Raw genomic sequence first — 18,612 nt, forward strand, 5'->3', positions numbered from 1 at the left:
GTTGGTGTTGGTTCTATTTTGAGCAGGGGGTTGGATTAGATGCCTCCCAAGTCTCTTTCAACTCTCATCCTCTATGATTCTAGGATTTCGAGAACTCATTCTGTTTAGTTTTATATAAAGGAAGATTGAGAAGTGACTTAGTTGAATTCTGTACTCTAAATCTAGCAGGGAAAGCAAGAGCCAACAGCAGGATGCAGAAGCCAGATAAATACAAAGTAGAAATAAGGTACACATTTTTAATAGTAACAACCCTCCCCCACATCAAGTTTTGCTGCCCGGGTCAGGTTCCTTTTTTCTCCCCCCCCCCCTTTTTTTTGCTCAACAAGTTTTGCTATTGGAGGGGAGTGGGCAGATGTGAGGGTTTTTCAAAAATCAAAAAGGGGCAGTGATGCTGAAAAGTTTAGGAACCACTAAAGCGAATATCATTATAGATCTCTTCAACAGCATGATACAACTTGTTCTCCATACCACCCAGCACTAGGACATGATCAGAAAGCATTACACTAGTCTTTCAACCCATTCCTAGTAGGGTTGTGTGACAGTCACAGCAGAAAGGCTGAGAATTGAATGAGCATGGAGAGTGTGTTGCTTTGTCAGTTGTAAAGGTGGCCCGTCTGAGTGGGGACTTAGCTGTATGAGCAGGCTAATGTGACATTTGTCCTACTTTTGTCTATGCTGTACAGTTGTGTTTGGCACATTTCACAAGCAAAAAATTCACTTCAGAGTAAAACAGCCACGCACACACAGACAGCTTTTTGTATATTAGTTTTATTTATGATTAGTTTTGACAAGCTGAGGCAGCCAATAATTATTGTATTGAGTCTGGAAAAAAAACCCTCCTCTTTTTATATATGCCTGTGATGTGGATGTTGCTTTAAATCTCCAGCTGAATATGTAGTAATACCATGTGCTTTTGTAGAAGCACAGCTGAAGTGACCTTTCTGAAGGTCTAGGACAATTCTTTTATCCTAGAAATATGTTGGTTGATAGTAAAATATAAGCAGATAGGCTCATTATTTTTCTGTGCTCTAAATCAGTTTAAAGTATTACATTGTTCTAGACAATTTTTTCTTCTAATTCATTATTATTTGTATTGCAGTAATCTAATCATGAATGAAGGATCCATTATGCTAGGCACTGTACAAATAAATTACAAAAAAGATGGATCTAACCCCACATTGTTTGAAATCGATAGACAGACAGACAGATAGATGGGAGAGCACAAGAAAAGCAAACCAACTAGTACAATAGCCGGTGGCCTACCTTTATGTCAAGTTTTTTGCAAGTGTCACAGAAAGGGAGAGATACAAAGAGGGTGATGTTTTATGGTGGTTATAGGAGTATCACAATACAGCAGCTTTATAATAATTTATTAGAAATAGATGTTGTACAGGTTGATCTTCTGTAGTCCAGCACCCTGTCAACATCTATGGTCCAGTATGATTTTCTTTAGCCAGATGTCCACTTTTCATGGGTGTGGAGAAATTTCCCATGGTCCCATAAAGTTTGTTTACAGCCACCAGTCCGGACTCCCTGTGTGCTCTGTTGTTATTTAACTCTTATTTACCCCTAAATGTCTTCCAAGAGCCTAGTAAGCAGTGGAAGAGATGGTAATGCTGCTGGTAATATTAATCTCCCATAGTTCAGCGAATTCTCTGGTTCGGCACCAGTCAGGTCCCAGAGATGCCAGACTAGAGAGGTTCAACCTGTATTGGAAACTTGTATTCCTGTGAGGTTAAGATTGAGAATGGGGACGATATTTCAGCTTATATTTGTACTCCAAATATTACACTCTTACCTCTTTACACCCTTCTTCCTTGATCACCAGCAACCCATTTCTACCTGTAAATCAGAGAATTCCTTTCTCACTTGTGATGTCTGACTTAGTCTTTGTTTTTTTATTTTTGAGGTGGGAGATTCAGTTCTCAAGTGGTAGCCCACAACTCCTGCCTTCCTTATTGGTTCAACTTATTTTGGGGCTGAATACCTGCTCCTTTCCCCTCTGATCTTCAGGTTATCAGTCCAGAAAGCACTTTTGTCTTTGATGACAGAGGGCTGCTTGATATGGCCACTATTCCTCCCATTTCCAGACAGTTTCTGCAGTTTAAGAAACACTATACTTTTTTTTTAAAAACTAACTGTCTTGTTTTCGAGCTGAAATGCCCCCTGGACTCTTGCACATAGTTGAAAAGACTTGTTCACTAAGTGACTCAGTCTGTAGCTAGGTAAACCTCAGGCAACTTAACACAAAGGTTCATGTTCTGGGCACCCCTGCTACCACTGAGGTAATATCACCCTGCTAGGTGAGTGTAGGCCCCTTGTTCCCCCCCCAAAGCAAGTCAGTCATAGCCAACTGTCTTCCAGCTAGTGAATCATGTAGGTCCAAGAAGAGAAGACCCCAAAACATATGGAACCAATTTGCAGGTTGTTAAGGAGAATCCCTACAAGATTTCTAAGGCCAAGTCTACACTAAAAGGGAACGTCGTATCAAGATACATTAATTTCATCGTTGACATACCTTGTTCTGAATTTCCCTGTCATCCCCACAGGAAGCACTTCTGTTGGTGTCCCTTACTCCTCACAGAAGCAGGAAAACCAGCCGCCAACAGGGGCACCCTCTGAGTTCGATTTAGTGAGTCTTAACTAGATTCGCTAAGTTGACAGTAGTGTCAATCTTCCATTTAGTGAAGACATGGCCTAAGATAATGAAGGTTTCCAGAGCTCTTGGGTGAGGAGGATCCTGAAGTCTGAGGTAGGGGAAAGAGTCCTCAATAGAAGTTTGAGGGAAGTGAATGGATAAACCCAACTACGAAGCCCTGTTTTTTTTCTGGTTGGAAACATTTGTTTACCTTGAACAGTCCAAAATTTGGATCCGTTAGAAAAATGTATTTTTGAGTGGTACATGCTCAGTTTATCTTATGTTAGTGATTTCATTAAACACGTTCTTTTAAATACAGAGACATTTATAAAATGCCATCTGGCCCCAAATACTTGGAACAGAGGATATATACCTAACAACAATTTTATTTTTGTGCACTGTTTGACATTTCAAAGAGTAGATTCACCTAGTTTAGAGGTTATACAAATAGAAAAGGCCTTCAGAAGATTATTATTTCCAACGCATCATTATTTATTATTATTAACAACCCAGTATTATTCTAAGATTACTAACCAATGAAAATTTTACAAAGGGAAAGATTGTAGTAAATGTTTTGGGCCCAGTCTTCAAACAAATCAAGTATTTTGGTGTTTAACTCCACCTTTTTGCACACTTGAGGATCAGTCTGATGATTCAGATATGAGATTGATATACCCAATTTTAAATTTTGAGCCCTATATGATAGCCCAATATTTGGATTTCTTCTATCCTTGGGTACAACAGGTTGGGTTAAGACCAGAATGTCAATCTCAGAAATGAATATTCTTGCCTCTGTTAGCTTTTCTCAGAACCTTCTTGTTATGTTTATGTAGTGTTTGTGTTTTACTATGCACTGCATTCCAAAGTATATTTACATTGTAGTTATAATACCCTATGTTTACTTTGTACTTGTGAGTTCATTTTCAGTGTATCTTAAATGTACTAGGCTAAAATGCAAGAATAATACCAATGTGAGCTATCACATTTTCTTATGCTTCCAAAATTGACTTCAAACTGCTAATATGATGATATTTGAAGATGGCAAAAAAGACCATATGTTTCAACCAAAATATTTTTGCAGTAGTATTACCACTGCATATGATAAGCATATTTATCAACATAATTAATCATGTACTTTATCAGCAATTAGTGTGGTATAAAATAGCATCAGTAATAACAGATTTTTGAACAAATTTCTTTTAATACAGTAATAGGATACCACAGGTGTGGGGATTGGGGCACAAGCCTAGTTGCTAATGGAAATTTGCTATATTTTATGTTTTGAATAATACCTACAAAAATATAATTGACAGATCACTGAAATAATCATCATTAAAATTAATCTTGACTTAATGTAAGCATCTAAAGTTGCCTTGGAGTAGATCTAAGTAAAAAATCCTGCATTTCTGAGAAGGGGATTATAACTTATTCTGCTCTTGCATGCAGCTGCGCATGGCTGAATGGCTTGTAAATTAAACAACTCTGATGTTGTCTGCATGTTTAACTGATTTCATAAGCTATAATATGCTATATTCTTGCTCACAGAAAATCAGTATTATGGAGTTCTATAGAATTTTTTCGTGAGGGTGGAATTAGGCAGCTGTGAGGTGACTTAGTATCTTAGGGTGCTTTGAATCAAAGGCAATATAAGAATAAAATTTAGCGATTGAAACAAGACACTGTCACTAAAATCAAGCAAAGGTAGATTAGCTTAGGTTTCAGAACTTTTATTGTACTGTTCTTCATTCTGTACCCAGTATGTTTCTGTTCAGCGATGAATAAAATGGGAATCTGGAATTAAGTGTTCTCTGCTTTTTGTTTACTTTGGCAGGGAACAGATTTTTGAATTGGTTTTTTGTTTACATTGCTGTACATTATGTTTCATTACACATTTTCTTTAACATAAGAGTGACCGTGATTTTTATATCTGCTTGCATTTTTGTAATATGCTCCAACTCGGTCATTGTGTTCTAATATTTGACTGTGGTATTATGTATTTTCAAAATATTAAAACAGTGGAAGAATCTAAGTAAACTATACTCTGAAATTTGTCAGTTACAGAGTTTGACAACAGCTTTAAAGACATTCATGCATTTATGCTAGCATAACCAATGCACTGTAAATATAGAAGCTAATGACTGTCTTTTCATCAATGCTAATGTCTGCCTTTGTTTGTGTCCTACACAAATATCTGCTCCATGATCCTGTGTGTGCTCATACAGAGTGCAAGCTTGTGAAAGATTGTGTCTAGTTCTTAGACTTGTTTCCTTGCATAGCTTCCATTAACATTTGCACCAGAGTGCAAGCTTGTTGCACTCGAGTACAAACATTAATGGAAGCTATGCATGGAGACAAGGCTAAGAACTAGACACATTTCTCCACATTTATCTCATATATGCTCCTCACCTATTAGACTTGTGAGTAGAGCTGATCAGGAATTTTCTGTCAAAATTATTTTTGATAGAAAATGAAATTCTCCATGAGAAAATTTAAGTTCTGATGAAAAACGTTGATTTTTTTTACTGTTAGGAAAACCTCTAAAGGATTGTTTCCCACCTGGAAGGCTCAGGTCTGTTTATTTATTTTTTTATTTTTTTTATTTTTTTGCTGCTAGGGTGGGAGCAAACTTGACAGGCAGGCAGCTGGGGAGCTGCAGCCGAGCTTGAGGGACAGCAGGGAAGCTATGTGGCCTCATGTCTACATGTCCGACTACCTCCCTGGCAGTTGGTCTGGAGAGATACAGAGAGCCAGGGCTTTCAGCTTCTGGCAGCCTGCCTAAAAAGCTGTGAATTTTACTTTCTGCTGATAGTGAAATTAACAAGAGCTGTTGGGGCATGCTAAAAATTCAGTTTGGATTCTATCTGTTTCTTCCCTTGAAAACTTTATTTCTGTTTCCCAGCCCGCTTTTTTTGGTTAATGGGCAGTGTTTTAAAGACAGGATGGGGAGCATGGGCTTGTTAACCTTGAAGTGATATGGGCACCCTTATCTTTATCATGCTAATGAAGTGTTCAAGCTACATGTGAAAGTTTTACTCCCACTATTGGACAGGTTGAACTTGAAGTCTGGACTGCAGCCCTGTCTGCCCTGCTTATCAGATTGACTTCCCCAGCTTTCCCTGTGCCACTAATCACTTTTTAACCTTGTGTTTATGCAAGCAACACATTTTTCCAGTGCTGTACAGGGTCATGCCCTCAGGCCTAAGAGACAAAATCAGCATTTTAGATGCAAAGCTCTTTCTGTTCATAATGAGAAATGTCTTCTGCCTCATTACCTGAAGAGGTACCATTGTCTTTCTGTTTATTATCTATTATGTGTGTTGTTGTATTGCCTAGGAGCCCCAGACCAAGACCACATTGCACTAGGCACTGTACAAAATGGATAGAGACATCAGAGGGCCTTGCTGACAGAGTCATGACACGTTCATACAGATGATGAAATATGGGATATGCTGTGAGTGGGACTGCCAGCTTTCAAAGAATTACTTTTATGAAATATTTCTACCTCACTGTAGGTATGCTTCTGTAGGAAGAGATTTTTACTGATGCTCCAAATATGCATGTGCATCTGTGATGATACAAGTTTCCATGCCAAAGGTTTGTTGGCCATCTTGAGAAACCTAATTGTATGAGATTATATCATGACCATGAGACAAAGGGAATGCTGAATCTTCCTATTGTTTATTTAAGGATGGATTTTGTGAGGTAGTGTTCTGTACAGGCAGTCCCCGAGTTACGCGGATCCGATTTATGTTGGATCCGCAGTTACGAACGGGGCCCTCCCTCTCCCTGGTCTCCAGCAGACCAGGGAGAGGAAGCAAAGCAGCGGAACACGTGGGCAGCGGACAGCCCAGATGCGTCTGGGCTGTCAGCTGGCCGCGTGCTCCGCGGCTTTGCTCTGCTCTGCTCCCCGTTCCCCTGGTCTGCCACATTGGTAATAAGTTTTCCAAGGACTCCAATAGTTCTCCAGGGCCCCAAGCCTCTTCTATGAAGATGTTAAGGAAACTCAAGCTTTTTTTCCCCACAATAGAAGAGACATTTGAGGATGAGGAGGTGAGGGCAGATAAAAGCCCTCAGACTACCTTCTGATCATCATGCATGTGGCCTCCTCCATATGTGACCAGTGGATTTTCAGAATCTCATTAAACAGACAGCAAACCCCCATAGATACTTTGTGAGGATGTCAGAGAATCTCAGTAACCTGTTAGGTCATCTTTATTTTGTGACACTGTCCAAAGTTACCCTTCCTATCAATGAAGCTCTACTGAAACCTGCAAAAAACTATTTGGCAAGCCCTGGCCACAATAACTTCTTAATGTAAGAGAGTCAGTGAAAAGTATTATTTTCCCACCAAGGACTCTGAGTTCCTATTTTCTCATCTTCTGCCCAACTCTCTGGTAGTTGATGTAGTGAACGAACAGGGGAAACAACAATGATACCAAATGACGGACACCAGGAGTGCCAGGATCTTCTGAGGAGAGAATCTTACTCATCGGAAACCCTACAATTCCACATCATGAATTATCAGGCAGTGATGGTCAAATATAACTTTACAAACTATGCAAAAATTATTTTATTAAACACTTTCCTCCAGAGCAAAGTGAGCAATTTCAGGCTAGCATTGCTGAGGGGTAGTTTTACTGCCCAGGAAACTCTTCAGGCAGCTCTGATACTACAGCCTGTTCCCTCTCCACAGCAGTGATGATACACAGAGCATTCTGACTCTCAAAAGAAGTCCAGAATGCAGTGCAGGATCTCCTGTTTGGTAGACTGAAGCTGTTTGTGGAGAATACCAACGTGTCATTGCGTACTACTAAAGACGCCAGGATCACATTTGTTAGGTAGCTCCACTCCTGAGAAAAATAGAAAATTCAATAAATCATAAATGTCTTAGAGATCCCACCTGATGCAATTATCTTGGTTTCTTAGACCGTTAGAATTTTCAAGAAAGAGACAATGGTGAAAGAAAGGTCACCCACCTGACAAAAATCCATAGCAGCTTTCATCTTCAAATTGCCAATTTTGGCTGCATAGTCAAGGATTTGGCACATCCCCTCTCTTTACCTTGCAAGTTGCAACAATTTGCCCGCCTTTCTCACTTTCAGTTGAATGAGTGCTTATCAACAGGGATGAATGGGTGCTACAAATAATATCGTTGGGCTACACTATCCATTTTATCTCCCCCTCACTTTCTCATCCCACTGCCCTGTTCCTCTTCAGGTGACCCCTTTCAAAGGGGTTCTTACTAAAACAGGAAATAAACTCCCTTCTTTGTATAAACAATGAGGAGTCTGGTGGCACTTTAAAGGCCAACAAATTTATTAGGGCATAATCAGTCTGGTTTGTCCAGTGTACATGACAGAGGGACATTTCTGGCACATGATGGCATATATCACATTATTAGATGTGCACGTGAATTAGCCTTTGATGATGTAGCTGACGTAGTTAGGTCCCAGTGTCACTAGGGTAGATGTGTGGACAGAGTTGGCAATGTGCTTTGTTGCAGAGATAGGTTGCTGGATTAGTGTTTCTGTTGTGGGTTGTGAAGTTGGTGGTGAGTATTAGTCTCATTCTGATGCCAGTCTGTGTTCAGTACAAGGATCAGTGGACACTAGTATGAATAGTTCTGGCTCCAGCACATGGCACACATGTGCACCTGCATTAGGTAGGGACCATTCATCTTGAAGAAACTTCAGTTACAATAAATAATCTTCTCTTATTATTTCTTAACAGCTAGTGAAAATGGTAAATGCTTCATATGTATTACATGGGTGAGTTAATGTTGCTGTGGAAACATTAGCTTCTACATTTCCTGGCTTTGTCGTTTCAGCTCTGCAATCTTAACAGTGTGTTACAGCAGTTCTTTGCATGTACTATGATTGCCTTGCTTTCTAAAGGGAGGAAGGAAATTAAGAAAAAGAAATGGAGAGTGAGGATGGCTTACCAGTGTTGTATTTGCCATTTGTGCATTTTAGAGAACCAAATTCCCTGTCTGTTCTATTGTGCGTGGGGGAGGGGAGGGGAACTTTCCCTAGTTGGACAATTTAGTGGAAACTATTAGAAATTCCTGTGACTTTTACACATTTCCTCTGCATTGAAGGCCACCTGCCTCTTATTTGTTTATTTTTTTCATGGTCCATTTACTCATCTGGAGTAGGACCTTACTCCAGTAGTCCCAAATGACTTCAGTGGGTAGTAAAGGTACACAAATGAGTAAAGGTACACAAATCTGGTATTTAGTCACTCTGTCATTTAGTGAAACTTTTTAAATGCTACAGGTTGTACCTCCCTCATCCGGCACCCTTGGGATTTGTGTTCTCCCAAACCAGGGAATTTGCTGCACCAGGAGAGGTCAATGCGACAGAGGGTCTGCTTTTCTTCGGGCAGCTGCCCTGAAACCAGCGTTCTGCTCTCCCCATCGCGCAGGAGGAGGGGAGAGATCTACACCCTCCCGCCCCCCTCCCAGCTTCCCTGCAGCCTAGGGCTCTTCCTCTCCCTCCAGTGGCCAGGAACTCCACTGCAGTACAGGGCTCCACTCTGCCTGGTGTCAGTCCCCGTAATACACGAGGTTTGAAGGGATGCCGGAAAGGATGAGACCGCAACTGGGGGTTTCAAAAAGCACAAACTGATTTTATTTTGATGGCGCCAGACAATCATCAGAACAAAAATTAAACAGATTGCCAGACAACACAAAACAATTCCCTGAGGCTTTTCTAAATCACAATAATTTCCAATAACTGCCCAGGGGTTAGGAACAGTTGAATTAACACTGGTATTATCCATAGGGCTGATTATTTATACAACTTTATACAAGGAAACAGTAAAAAACCTAAACCACAACTATTTATAAACTAACTTAATAACTTTTTAGCCACTGTCACTTGGCAAGCAATAAGGACAACTAAAAAATCAATTAGGATAGGGATGATGGTGGTGGGGGGGGGGGGGGGGGGTGTTATACCAGTTCTGGAGACAGCAGGAACACAAGTACCGGTCACACGCTCATAAACTGTCTCCACTCGGGTCGACCAACTCGGAGTACGCTCAGTAAGACTCAAGAGCGGGGGGTGCAAGGCGTCTGGGTGATCAGGCCAGGCGTTCACTCAATGCGAATCCCCAGTGAGAGAGGGGCTGCCTGCCTGTTTTATTGCCTGTGAACTTATCACCCCATAGGTTGGTTTTTGCTGCAGTGGGTGGAGTAGCAGGCCTGAGCACCAGTCAGCCCACTGGCTGATCTGTTACTGCAATGGGTGGAGAGAGCAGGGGAAGATTATTAATTTACATGCCCTTATATGGAAAACACTCCACCTCACAGACAGAGCCCCCTATACCAGCCTTAGAGGTATTACAGGCTATGGCTCCCTGCGACGGGCAGCCATTTCTGATGTTCTGTCTCGGACACCTGGCTTCTCAGTGTTGCCCACAGCACCCTGCTGCTGCCTGTGGCTTCACACTGCACCAAACAGCTTTGTTCCTGCACGGCGGGCTCCATCAAGCAGCCCCTCTACCGCCTGGGGAGTGCCAAGCTCCACCAAATGGCTCTGCTGCCGCTCAGAGGACTCTGTGCTCCTCCCAGTGGCTCTGTGGTCTCCTCCCCAGCACCTCCACTATAGCCCGGGGGGTTCTGTATTCCCCTCCAGCAGCTGTGCTGCTGCCCTCCCTCTGATGACAGAGAGCTCCCTTCCCCCCCGAGACCAGGGGCTCCCACTGACTCTGCAGCCCCCGGTGCTCTGTTTCGGTCCCCTAATTTGGGAACACTCCTGGCCCCAGCCCAACGGCATATCCCCATGAGTGCTCGCATGGATGGTGACAGACTAGGGATGTTGCTGGACAAGGGAAGCCTGGATTAGGGAGTTTGAACCTGTATAGGATTCATTTTACAATACCTAATAGACTTCCATATGAAGACTTTGGGAATTTTCTGTCTTGAACAGTGCAAATTCAGACATTAGTGACTGATACAAAGGATTAAAAATCAACATGTTGCGCTCCTGTGGTCCTAATGCAGCCTTTCAATATTCAACACTGCTCTTGATTTCATACTGCTTTTCAAATATTTCAACAAAATATGTGGAAAGATCATAGCAAAAGGCATTTCATATAGTTATCTGCTGCTTATAAGGTTGCCAAATGGTTTCAACAAAAATACTGGACACACTTGACATTACATCACAATCGACATTACATCTTATTTAGAAAATACCGGACATTTATATTTTCTCATTTATGTTTTCTCAATTTGTTTCCTGAACAGAAAGCTCAAATACTGGACTGTCTGGGTTAGAACCTGACACGCGGCAACCCTATCTGCTTGACAAGATGCTTTACAGCAGTGGTGGAGAATCTTAGGCCCAAGGGCCAGATACAGTCCCCAGACTGCCTGGATCTGGCCCCTTAGCTTCAGGGGACCCCCCAGAACTGATGAGCCCACGCTGGCTCTTCAGCCCACACTACTGCCCCATTGAAGGGCTGGAGCACACAAAATCGACTGGGCTGGCCTCCCCCAGGCTCTGGTGTGTGAGGAGAATGTGAATGTGGCAAGTGTCCTCCTCATTTAGGGGCTACAGTGAGGTTTTGGGTGGTTTGCTTTTTTTTTTGCTTCTCACTTGTGTGTGGCCCCCACCTAAAAAAGGTCCCCCCTCCTCACTCTGAAGTGTAAATGGAAAGCTTTAAAGGACCAGTTTTCCTTTGCCCAGATTAATAGACGCAAAGGCAGGGACCAGGGTGAATACAAAGTAAACATAGAACCATGTAAGCCAAAAGGGCGTGCAGAATGTAAGTTGGCCAGGCCACAAGTTAGGGGTCTGAGGCTGTGTCAGTGGACGGAAGTGGAAAGAACAGCCTGGTGACTTCCATGGCTCAGAGCTTCAGTTTTTTAAAATAACTTTATGCACCACATGCCAAAAACTTTAGTCCTTAGCCCTCCAGAATGATAAAAATATTCACCTTGCATCTGTGTTGCAGCTGGCAGAGCTTTGAAAGCTACTACATGGGGACTTTGCATTTCATCAGTATTAATCTAAATAAACTTCGCCAGAAGGATGTTTAAAGTGCAGTTAAAGTCAGAAAAATGACTAAAAATTGCATGATTGTACTCAACAGATTAGATCCATGTGTATATTGAATTAGAAGCAACTCTGCTTCTTTTTTTTTTAATGACCAGTAGAAAAGTTTCTTAAAACACAGTACAGCTATGGAAAAGAATGGCAACATCTATTCTGTTTCATGCACTGTCAACAGAATTGAGAATTAATTTTCAATTGCAGAATCTTTATTTCTAGGTTATGATGCATATACCATAAGACTTTTCAATCCCTGGCATATGGAGACAGAATAATTTTTAATGAGCAAATTTGGTATAGACAGCCATGAAACTACAAACTTGCTTCATGAAACCATTTGTAGTCATTTGTCAGAGTAGGACTGCACTTAAGTAAATCAACCTTATACTTCTGTTTTACAAATACATTTACTTGTTTAGTAATAGTCCATTAAATGAAAATTACCATGCATGCATCTCTTATAGAGAAATATGGAATTGAGTTTAAAAAGTATATATCCTTCAATTTCAGAATTATCATCTTATTCTGTTTTGAATAAACTGTGGATCTGTTTATCTCCCAGAAAAGTTTCCTCTGTGTTGTTTTGAAAGAAACCCTTTATTGTAGAACAGATGGGGAGCTGACACCCTTGCTCAGCCCCTGGGCAAGGTGGAGGGGGGTGCACAGGCTCTGTGCTACTAGAAGGGGAGGGGTCTTGGATAGAAGGGGTGGAGCTGGTGGCAGCCAGCCCTCAGCGCTGTGCAGACTGCAGTATGTCCCCTCCTCCCAGCCCTTAGAGCTGTGCAGACAGATTTTTAATAAATCTCTAAACTCAGGGGTTGTACCATTTGACTGGAGAATTGCTAATATAGTTCCGATTTTTAAGAAAGGGAAAAAAAGCGACCCGGGTAACTATAGGCCTGTTAGCATGTAAGATCCTGGAAAAAATTTTGAAGGAGAAAGTAGTTAGAGACATTGAGGCTAATGGAAATTGGGACAAATTACAACATGGTTTTACAAAAGGTAGATCGTGCCAAACCAACCTGATCTCCTTTTTTGAGAAAGTAACAGATGTTTTAGATAAAGGAAATGCAGTGGATCTAATCTACCTCGACTTTAGTAAGGCATTTGATACAGTACCACCTGGGGAATTATTGGTTAAATTGGAAAAGATAGGGATTAATATAAAAGTTGAGAGGTGGATAAGCAACTGGTTAAAGGGGAGACTACAGCGGGTCATACTGAAAGGTGAACTGTCAGGTTGGAGGAAGGTTAATAGCGGAGTTCCTCAGGGATGAGTTTTGGGGCCAATTTTATTTAATCTTTTTATTGCTGATCTTGGCACCAAAAGTGGAAGTGTCCTAATAAAATTTGCGGATGACACAAAGTTGGGAGCTATTGCCAATTCAGAAAAGGATTGGGATATCATACAGGAAGATCTGGATGATCTTGTAAATTGGAGTGATAGCAATAGGATGAAATTTAATAGTGAGAAGTGTAAGGTTATGCATTTAGGGATTAATAGCAAGAATTTTAGTTATAAGCTGGGGACACATCAGTTGTAAGTAACGGAGGAGGAGAAGGACCTTGGAGTCCTGGTTGATTATAGAATGACTATAAGCCGCCATTGTGACATGGCTGTGAAAAAGGCTAATACGATCTTGGGATGTATTAGGCGAGGTATTTCCAGTAGAGATAAGGAGGTGTTAGTGCCATTATACAAGGCATTGGTGAGACCCCATTTGGAATACTGTGTGCAGTTCTGGTCTCCCATGTTTAAGAAGGATGAATTCAAACTGGAACAGGTACAAAGAAGGGCCACTAGGATGATCCGAGGAATGGAAAACCTGTCTTATGAAAGGAGACTCAAGGAGCTTGGCTTGTTTACTTTAACCAAAAGAAGGCTGAGGGGAGACATGATTGCACTTTTTAAATATATTAGAGGGATAAATACCAGGGAGGGAGAAGAATTATTTAAGTTTAATACCAATGTGGACACAAGAACAAATGGATATAAGCTGGCTAGTAGGAAGTTTAGACTTGAGATTAGACGAAGGTTTCTAACCATTAGAGGAGTGACGTTCTGAAACGGCCTTCCAAGGGAAGTAGTGGGGGCAAAAGATCTATCTGGTTTCAAGATTAAACTAGATGGGTTTATGAAGGGGATGGTTTGATGAGTTACATGATCTTGGTAACTAATTGACCATTCATTATCAGTGGGAAATAGGTCAATGGAGGGATGATAGGAGTTACTATAGAGAACTTTCTGGGTGTCTGGCTGATGAGTCTTGCCCACATGCTCAGGGTTTAGCTGATCGCCATATTTGGGGTCGGGAAGGAATTTTCCTCCAGGGTAGATTGGCAGAGGCCCTGGAGGTTTTTCGCCTTCCTCTGTAGCATGGGGTACAGATCACAGCTGGAGGATTCTCTGCATCTTGGGGTCTTCAAAGTATTTGAAGGCTTCAATATCTGAGATATAGGTGAGAGGATTATTCTAGGAGGGGTGGGTGAGATTTTGTGGCCTGCACTGTGCAGGGGGTCAGACTAGATGATCATAATGGTCCCTTCTGACCTTAAAAGTCTATGAGTCTATGAGCCTATGTCCCCTCCTCCCAGCTCTTAGAGCTGCCCGGTGCATACCGCATGGTGCTCTAGTGGCAACTGAAAGGGCCTGAGGCTCCGGGCATTGATGCAGTAAAGGCAGCAATGGATGGGAGCTCCGGGCCTCTTTGAATCACTGGGCCCTGGGGCAACTGGCCCCTTTACCACCCTTTCCCTCCGTGGGCAGGCCTGAGAACAGACTCTGTTTTTTTCCCTAAGTGGACAAACATACATCTTATAGAAAAAGATGACAAATAATTGAGTTCATTTCTTCACTCAGTAACCTCATAAGGGACAGAGAATATTTCTTTTGAAAACAGCTAAGACTGACGATAATTTAAAACCTCTATAAAACTCTGTGTGTAGAAAAGGAAGTGCATTTTTCTTTTATGCAAGTTTCTTTGCATGTGACACACTGAGAAAGACTTGTTAGAAACTTTGTCTGACCGTCTGAGAGTCTGTTTGTTCAAGAACTCCTCCTAAAAGGGGAAGAGCCAGGACCACCAAATTCGGTATGATAAGTTTCCTCTGATCATATCTTAAAGCCAAGGTCAGGATTTGGTTGTGCCAGGACAATGTGCATGGAATGTGATTGTTTCCCATCAAACTGAAAAGGAGGGGTATGGTAGGAGGGACAGTTACACTCACGAATGACCACAGGTGGGCAGCAAGCATGGGGGACAGTTATACCCCAGAATGACCACAGAGGGGCAGCAAGAGCAGCTTCTGGCCAGGCTGACCATCCCGAGGGAGAAGCCACCAGGTGGGCCACGTGCCCCTCCCCCCATGGAGAGAAGCCAGACCCATGATGCTCAAGATGCACCCAGGGGATGGCCCTGGGGAGGAGCCAGTGGGCAGGCTGTGTGGTACCAGGCATCCCCACTCCCTCCCCTGAGCCCACCATACCTCCCAACCCACTGCCGTGACTCTTGCACCTTCACACCTTCCCTTCAGCCTGCCACAGCCCTACCCCTTCTCTGAGCCCTCTGCACCTCCCAACCCAGTGCTCTGAATCTTGCACCCTCAACCCCTGCCATGAACCCCTTCTTAACCCCCATCTTTGACTCCTGCACCTCCCACATCCATAACCATCTTCCCTGAGCCCCTCCTCATCCCCCAATCCTGACACCTGCACCCCCCACATCCCTAACCTTCCTCCACACACTAGCCCCTGCTCTAACTCCTGCATATCTCCAGCCCCCTGCCCTGAAGGATCTGAGTAATACTGGGTAAGTCTTCTAGTTTTACTATAAATAGTATTAATTAAAATTAATTTAATATAATATAGGGCTGTGCTAAGTCTGCATAGTATAATGACTCAAACTTTAGATGGCCCAGAACTCCTGGATAAGTGTTTGTCTGTCTCAAATTCAGACCAGGTGTGACCAGGCAATCTTGAATTGACTTCAACAATTGATACAACACTTGGATATTATAGGGAGAGCACAGTATTATATTGTCTGGGAGAGGAAGGATAGTGTTGCTCAAATGCAAGAGTCCGAGGCTGTTTTGCCTAGTGATTACTGTTTAGGGGTCATGGGTAGGTGAACCTGGGCCCATATTATTTCACTGGGTTTCAACCCAGAGCCCTTCCAAACTGTAACCCCATATATGGCCTAAGGCAGGGGTAGTCAATTGTTTTTTGTCAAGGTCCAAATTTCTTGTTCCTCGTATAGTCAAGGTCCAGGTTCCATAGGAAAAAGTCACCCCTTCCCCCAACAATAATGATAATAAGTAAATTAAAAGATTTTGGGGTCTGCATCTGGTGGTCTGGATTTGGCCTCCAGGCTGTCTGTTGGGTCTGATATCCTAATTCATGTTCCCTGGGTCGCTTCCTACACTTTTCCCTGTCTCTGTCACCACCTCAGATTGCTCTTGGGAGCCCTCCTGGGTTCCTTTCTGGTATGTCTCTGGAACCCCTTCTCCTGGCAGTAGCAGGTTGTCACCCTTGGCTCACAGTGACTTGGTTGTGAGGTCTATTCCTGGCTATTTGAAGTTCTGGTGGCTTTTCCATGCTTTGCAGTTAGCCCAGATTTAGCTGAGCATGCCCAACAGAGAGGAGGAGCATACCTTCTTGTGTTCAGAGCAGGTCCTTAACCTTGCCTCACCAATAGGGTTGCCAGATGTCTGGTATCAACCCAGACAGTCTGGTATTTTCTCCTCCTGTCCTGTCCGGTATTTTCTGATTTTTTTTCCCTGCCAGGAGGCGAAAATACCAGACACCTGGTAACCCTATGACACACTCAGCAACTGGGCCCAGCCCCCAGACTCCTCCCCCCCCCCCCCCCCGCTAGACCCCTCCCACCCCCTGCTTACCTAGTCCTGCAGGGGAGCTGTCTTGTGGCTGGAGCAGAAAAACAAGACGGCTGCCAGCAAAAAAGCCTACTCTTAAAGGGGCCATGCTGGTTTTTAAATTTATTTTTATTTTTATTTTTTTGCTTAATAACTGCTGTCGGGGTCCTTTATAATTTTATCTAATGTTAAATTTTTAGACATACCTTTTCCATGTTTCCAAAAATAGAAGCCTGAAGTTAGATTCCTAAAATCCTATTTACAGTCTAGTCCAAATTCCACTGACTTCAATGGAAAGACTCCAGTTGACTGCAGTGATTTTGGTTCAGAACCATGGACTCATACTTAGATTACCAGATTTTCAAAAAGGCTAAAAAGCCAGCAGCACTCATTGGCTATAATTGAAACTGCTTTTGATAAAAATAGTTTCAATATGGGTTAGTTTGCCTCACTTAGTCTCCTGTTTTTGAATATGTTGGCTATAGCACTGCATTTGGACAGTGAATGACACAGAGTTGGGTAGCAAAGGAAGCAGAAAGATGCAATATAACAGTTTCATTTATGGGCAGCTTTTGAACAGCACAGTCACTTAGGCAGGAGTTCTGCAGAAAAGACAGTCTGATATGATATAATTATTACTCTAATAGTGCAAAAGCACATGGGAATAAAATTAAAAAGGCATACTTTATTTTGTCATTTTCTGATTTTTTTAAAGTATTTTACCTTGTGGTTCTAGTATTCTTTTACTTTACCTTTTTACAAGGAATAGTCATTTTAATTAATACATTATATACAAACAAAGCATAGAAATAAAATTTTATTATATGTGCTGAAGGCTAGATAATAGCTTGGTGGTTACAGGATTAGCTTTGTGGTTTAAGCACCTTCTAACCACAGATGAGAATACTAAAACACATTTCACTGTAGATAGCACAACTACTTTCAAAGCATTATGCAAATTTTAGTTAATTAATCTTCAAAGAACTACTGTGAAGAGAATGAGTAAATTTTGCTTGGAAATAATAAGACTTACCTATTTCTTGGGCATGCTTTGATGATTAATTCTATTCTCAAAGCACTAAACAGCTAATAAAGTGCTATATAAATGCAAAACGTTATTTATTATTATTACTGGATTGGAGAATTTTAAGGCTGAGATTTCTAAAAATTGCCTAAATGTACTGAGTCCTTAAGTAGTTACAAGTATTTCCAAAATACAGTAAAACTCCATTGGTCCGGCATCCAATGCTCCGGCACTCCTGATGGTCCGGCACCATCAGGAACCCGGAAGTGCTGGGGCAGCTAGAAAATTGGAGCTGCTCTGCGCCCGGCTTCCCCAGTTCAGCCGCTGCTGAAACTGAGCAGCAGCTGAATCGGGGAAGCCGGGGGCAGAACAGCTGGTGTGCTGCCGGGTTGGTCCTATAGCGCTGCCCCTTGGGGCTGCGGGACCAACTTAGCAGCACCCCAGCTGCTCTTGGGGACGCCTGGAGCAAAGCAGCCAGAGTGCTGCCGGGTTGGTCCTGCAGCACCTAGTGGCGGTGCTATGGGACCAACCTGGCAGCACCCCAGCTGCTCTGCCTCAGGCGTCCCTATTCAGCCGCTGCTGAAACTGACCAGCGGCTGATTCCAGGAAACCTGGGGCAGAGCTGCTCTCCCGCAGGTGGCCCTGATTCAGCCGCTGTTGAAACTGACCATCAGGGCTGAATCCGGACACCTGGGGCAGAGCCGGACTATCGGGGGGGGGGGCTATGAGGGGTCTGGAGTGGCATCCCCCCACCCTATCCCAAATCCCTCATAGCCCCCCCTTCCGATAGTCTGGCATATCTGATAATCCAGCACCCGCTGGGTCCTAAAGGTGCCGGATTATCAGAAGTTTACTGTATCTTATGCCTGACATAACCAAAATGAATTGATCAGAAAATACTACAAAAACATTTACATATGAAATGATTTGATTTAATCATGTGTCTAGTGGGAGAAATGATTCTCCATCCCCTGGGGCTAGACAGAGTTACTTGTTACTTGGATCACTTTCTTCAATAA

At 42.6% G+C, this 18,612-nt stretch overlaps 1 protein-coding gene across 8 annotated transcripts in view; it reads left to right on the forward strand.

Annotated features, from left to right (window-relative positions):
- ARHGAP6 (Rho GTPase activating protein 6) overlaps positions 1–18,612 on the forward strand; it is a 479,589-nt gene that overhangs the window by 392,675 nt on the left and 68,302 nt on the right. Inside the window, exon 2 of one of the 8 annotated variants that reach the window (XM_075914954.1) lies at positions 5,168–5,207. The exons of the other annotated variants lie outside the window; for them this stretch is intronic. The gene's annotated coding sequence lies outside the window, so the exon portion shown is untranslated. The remainder of the gene's footprint in view (positions 1–5,167; positions 5,208–18,612) is intronic. 8 annotated transcript variants of the gene reach the window in all.

The sequence above is a fragment of the Pelodiscus sinensis genome, chromosome 1 (genome assembly GCF_049634645.1).
Source record: "Pelodiscus sinensis isolate JC-2024 chromosome 1, ASM4963464v1, whole genome shotgun sequence".
Taxonomy (NCBI): Eukaryota; Metazoa; Chordata; order Testudines; family Trionychidae; genus Pelodiscus; species Pelodiscus sinensis.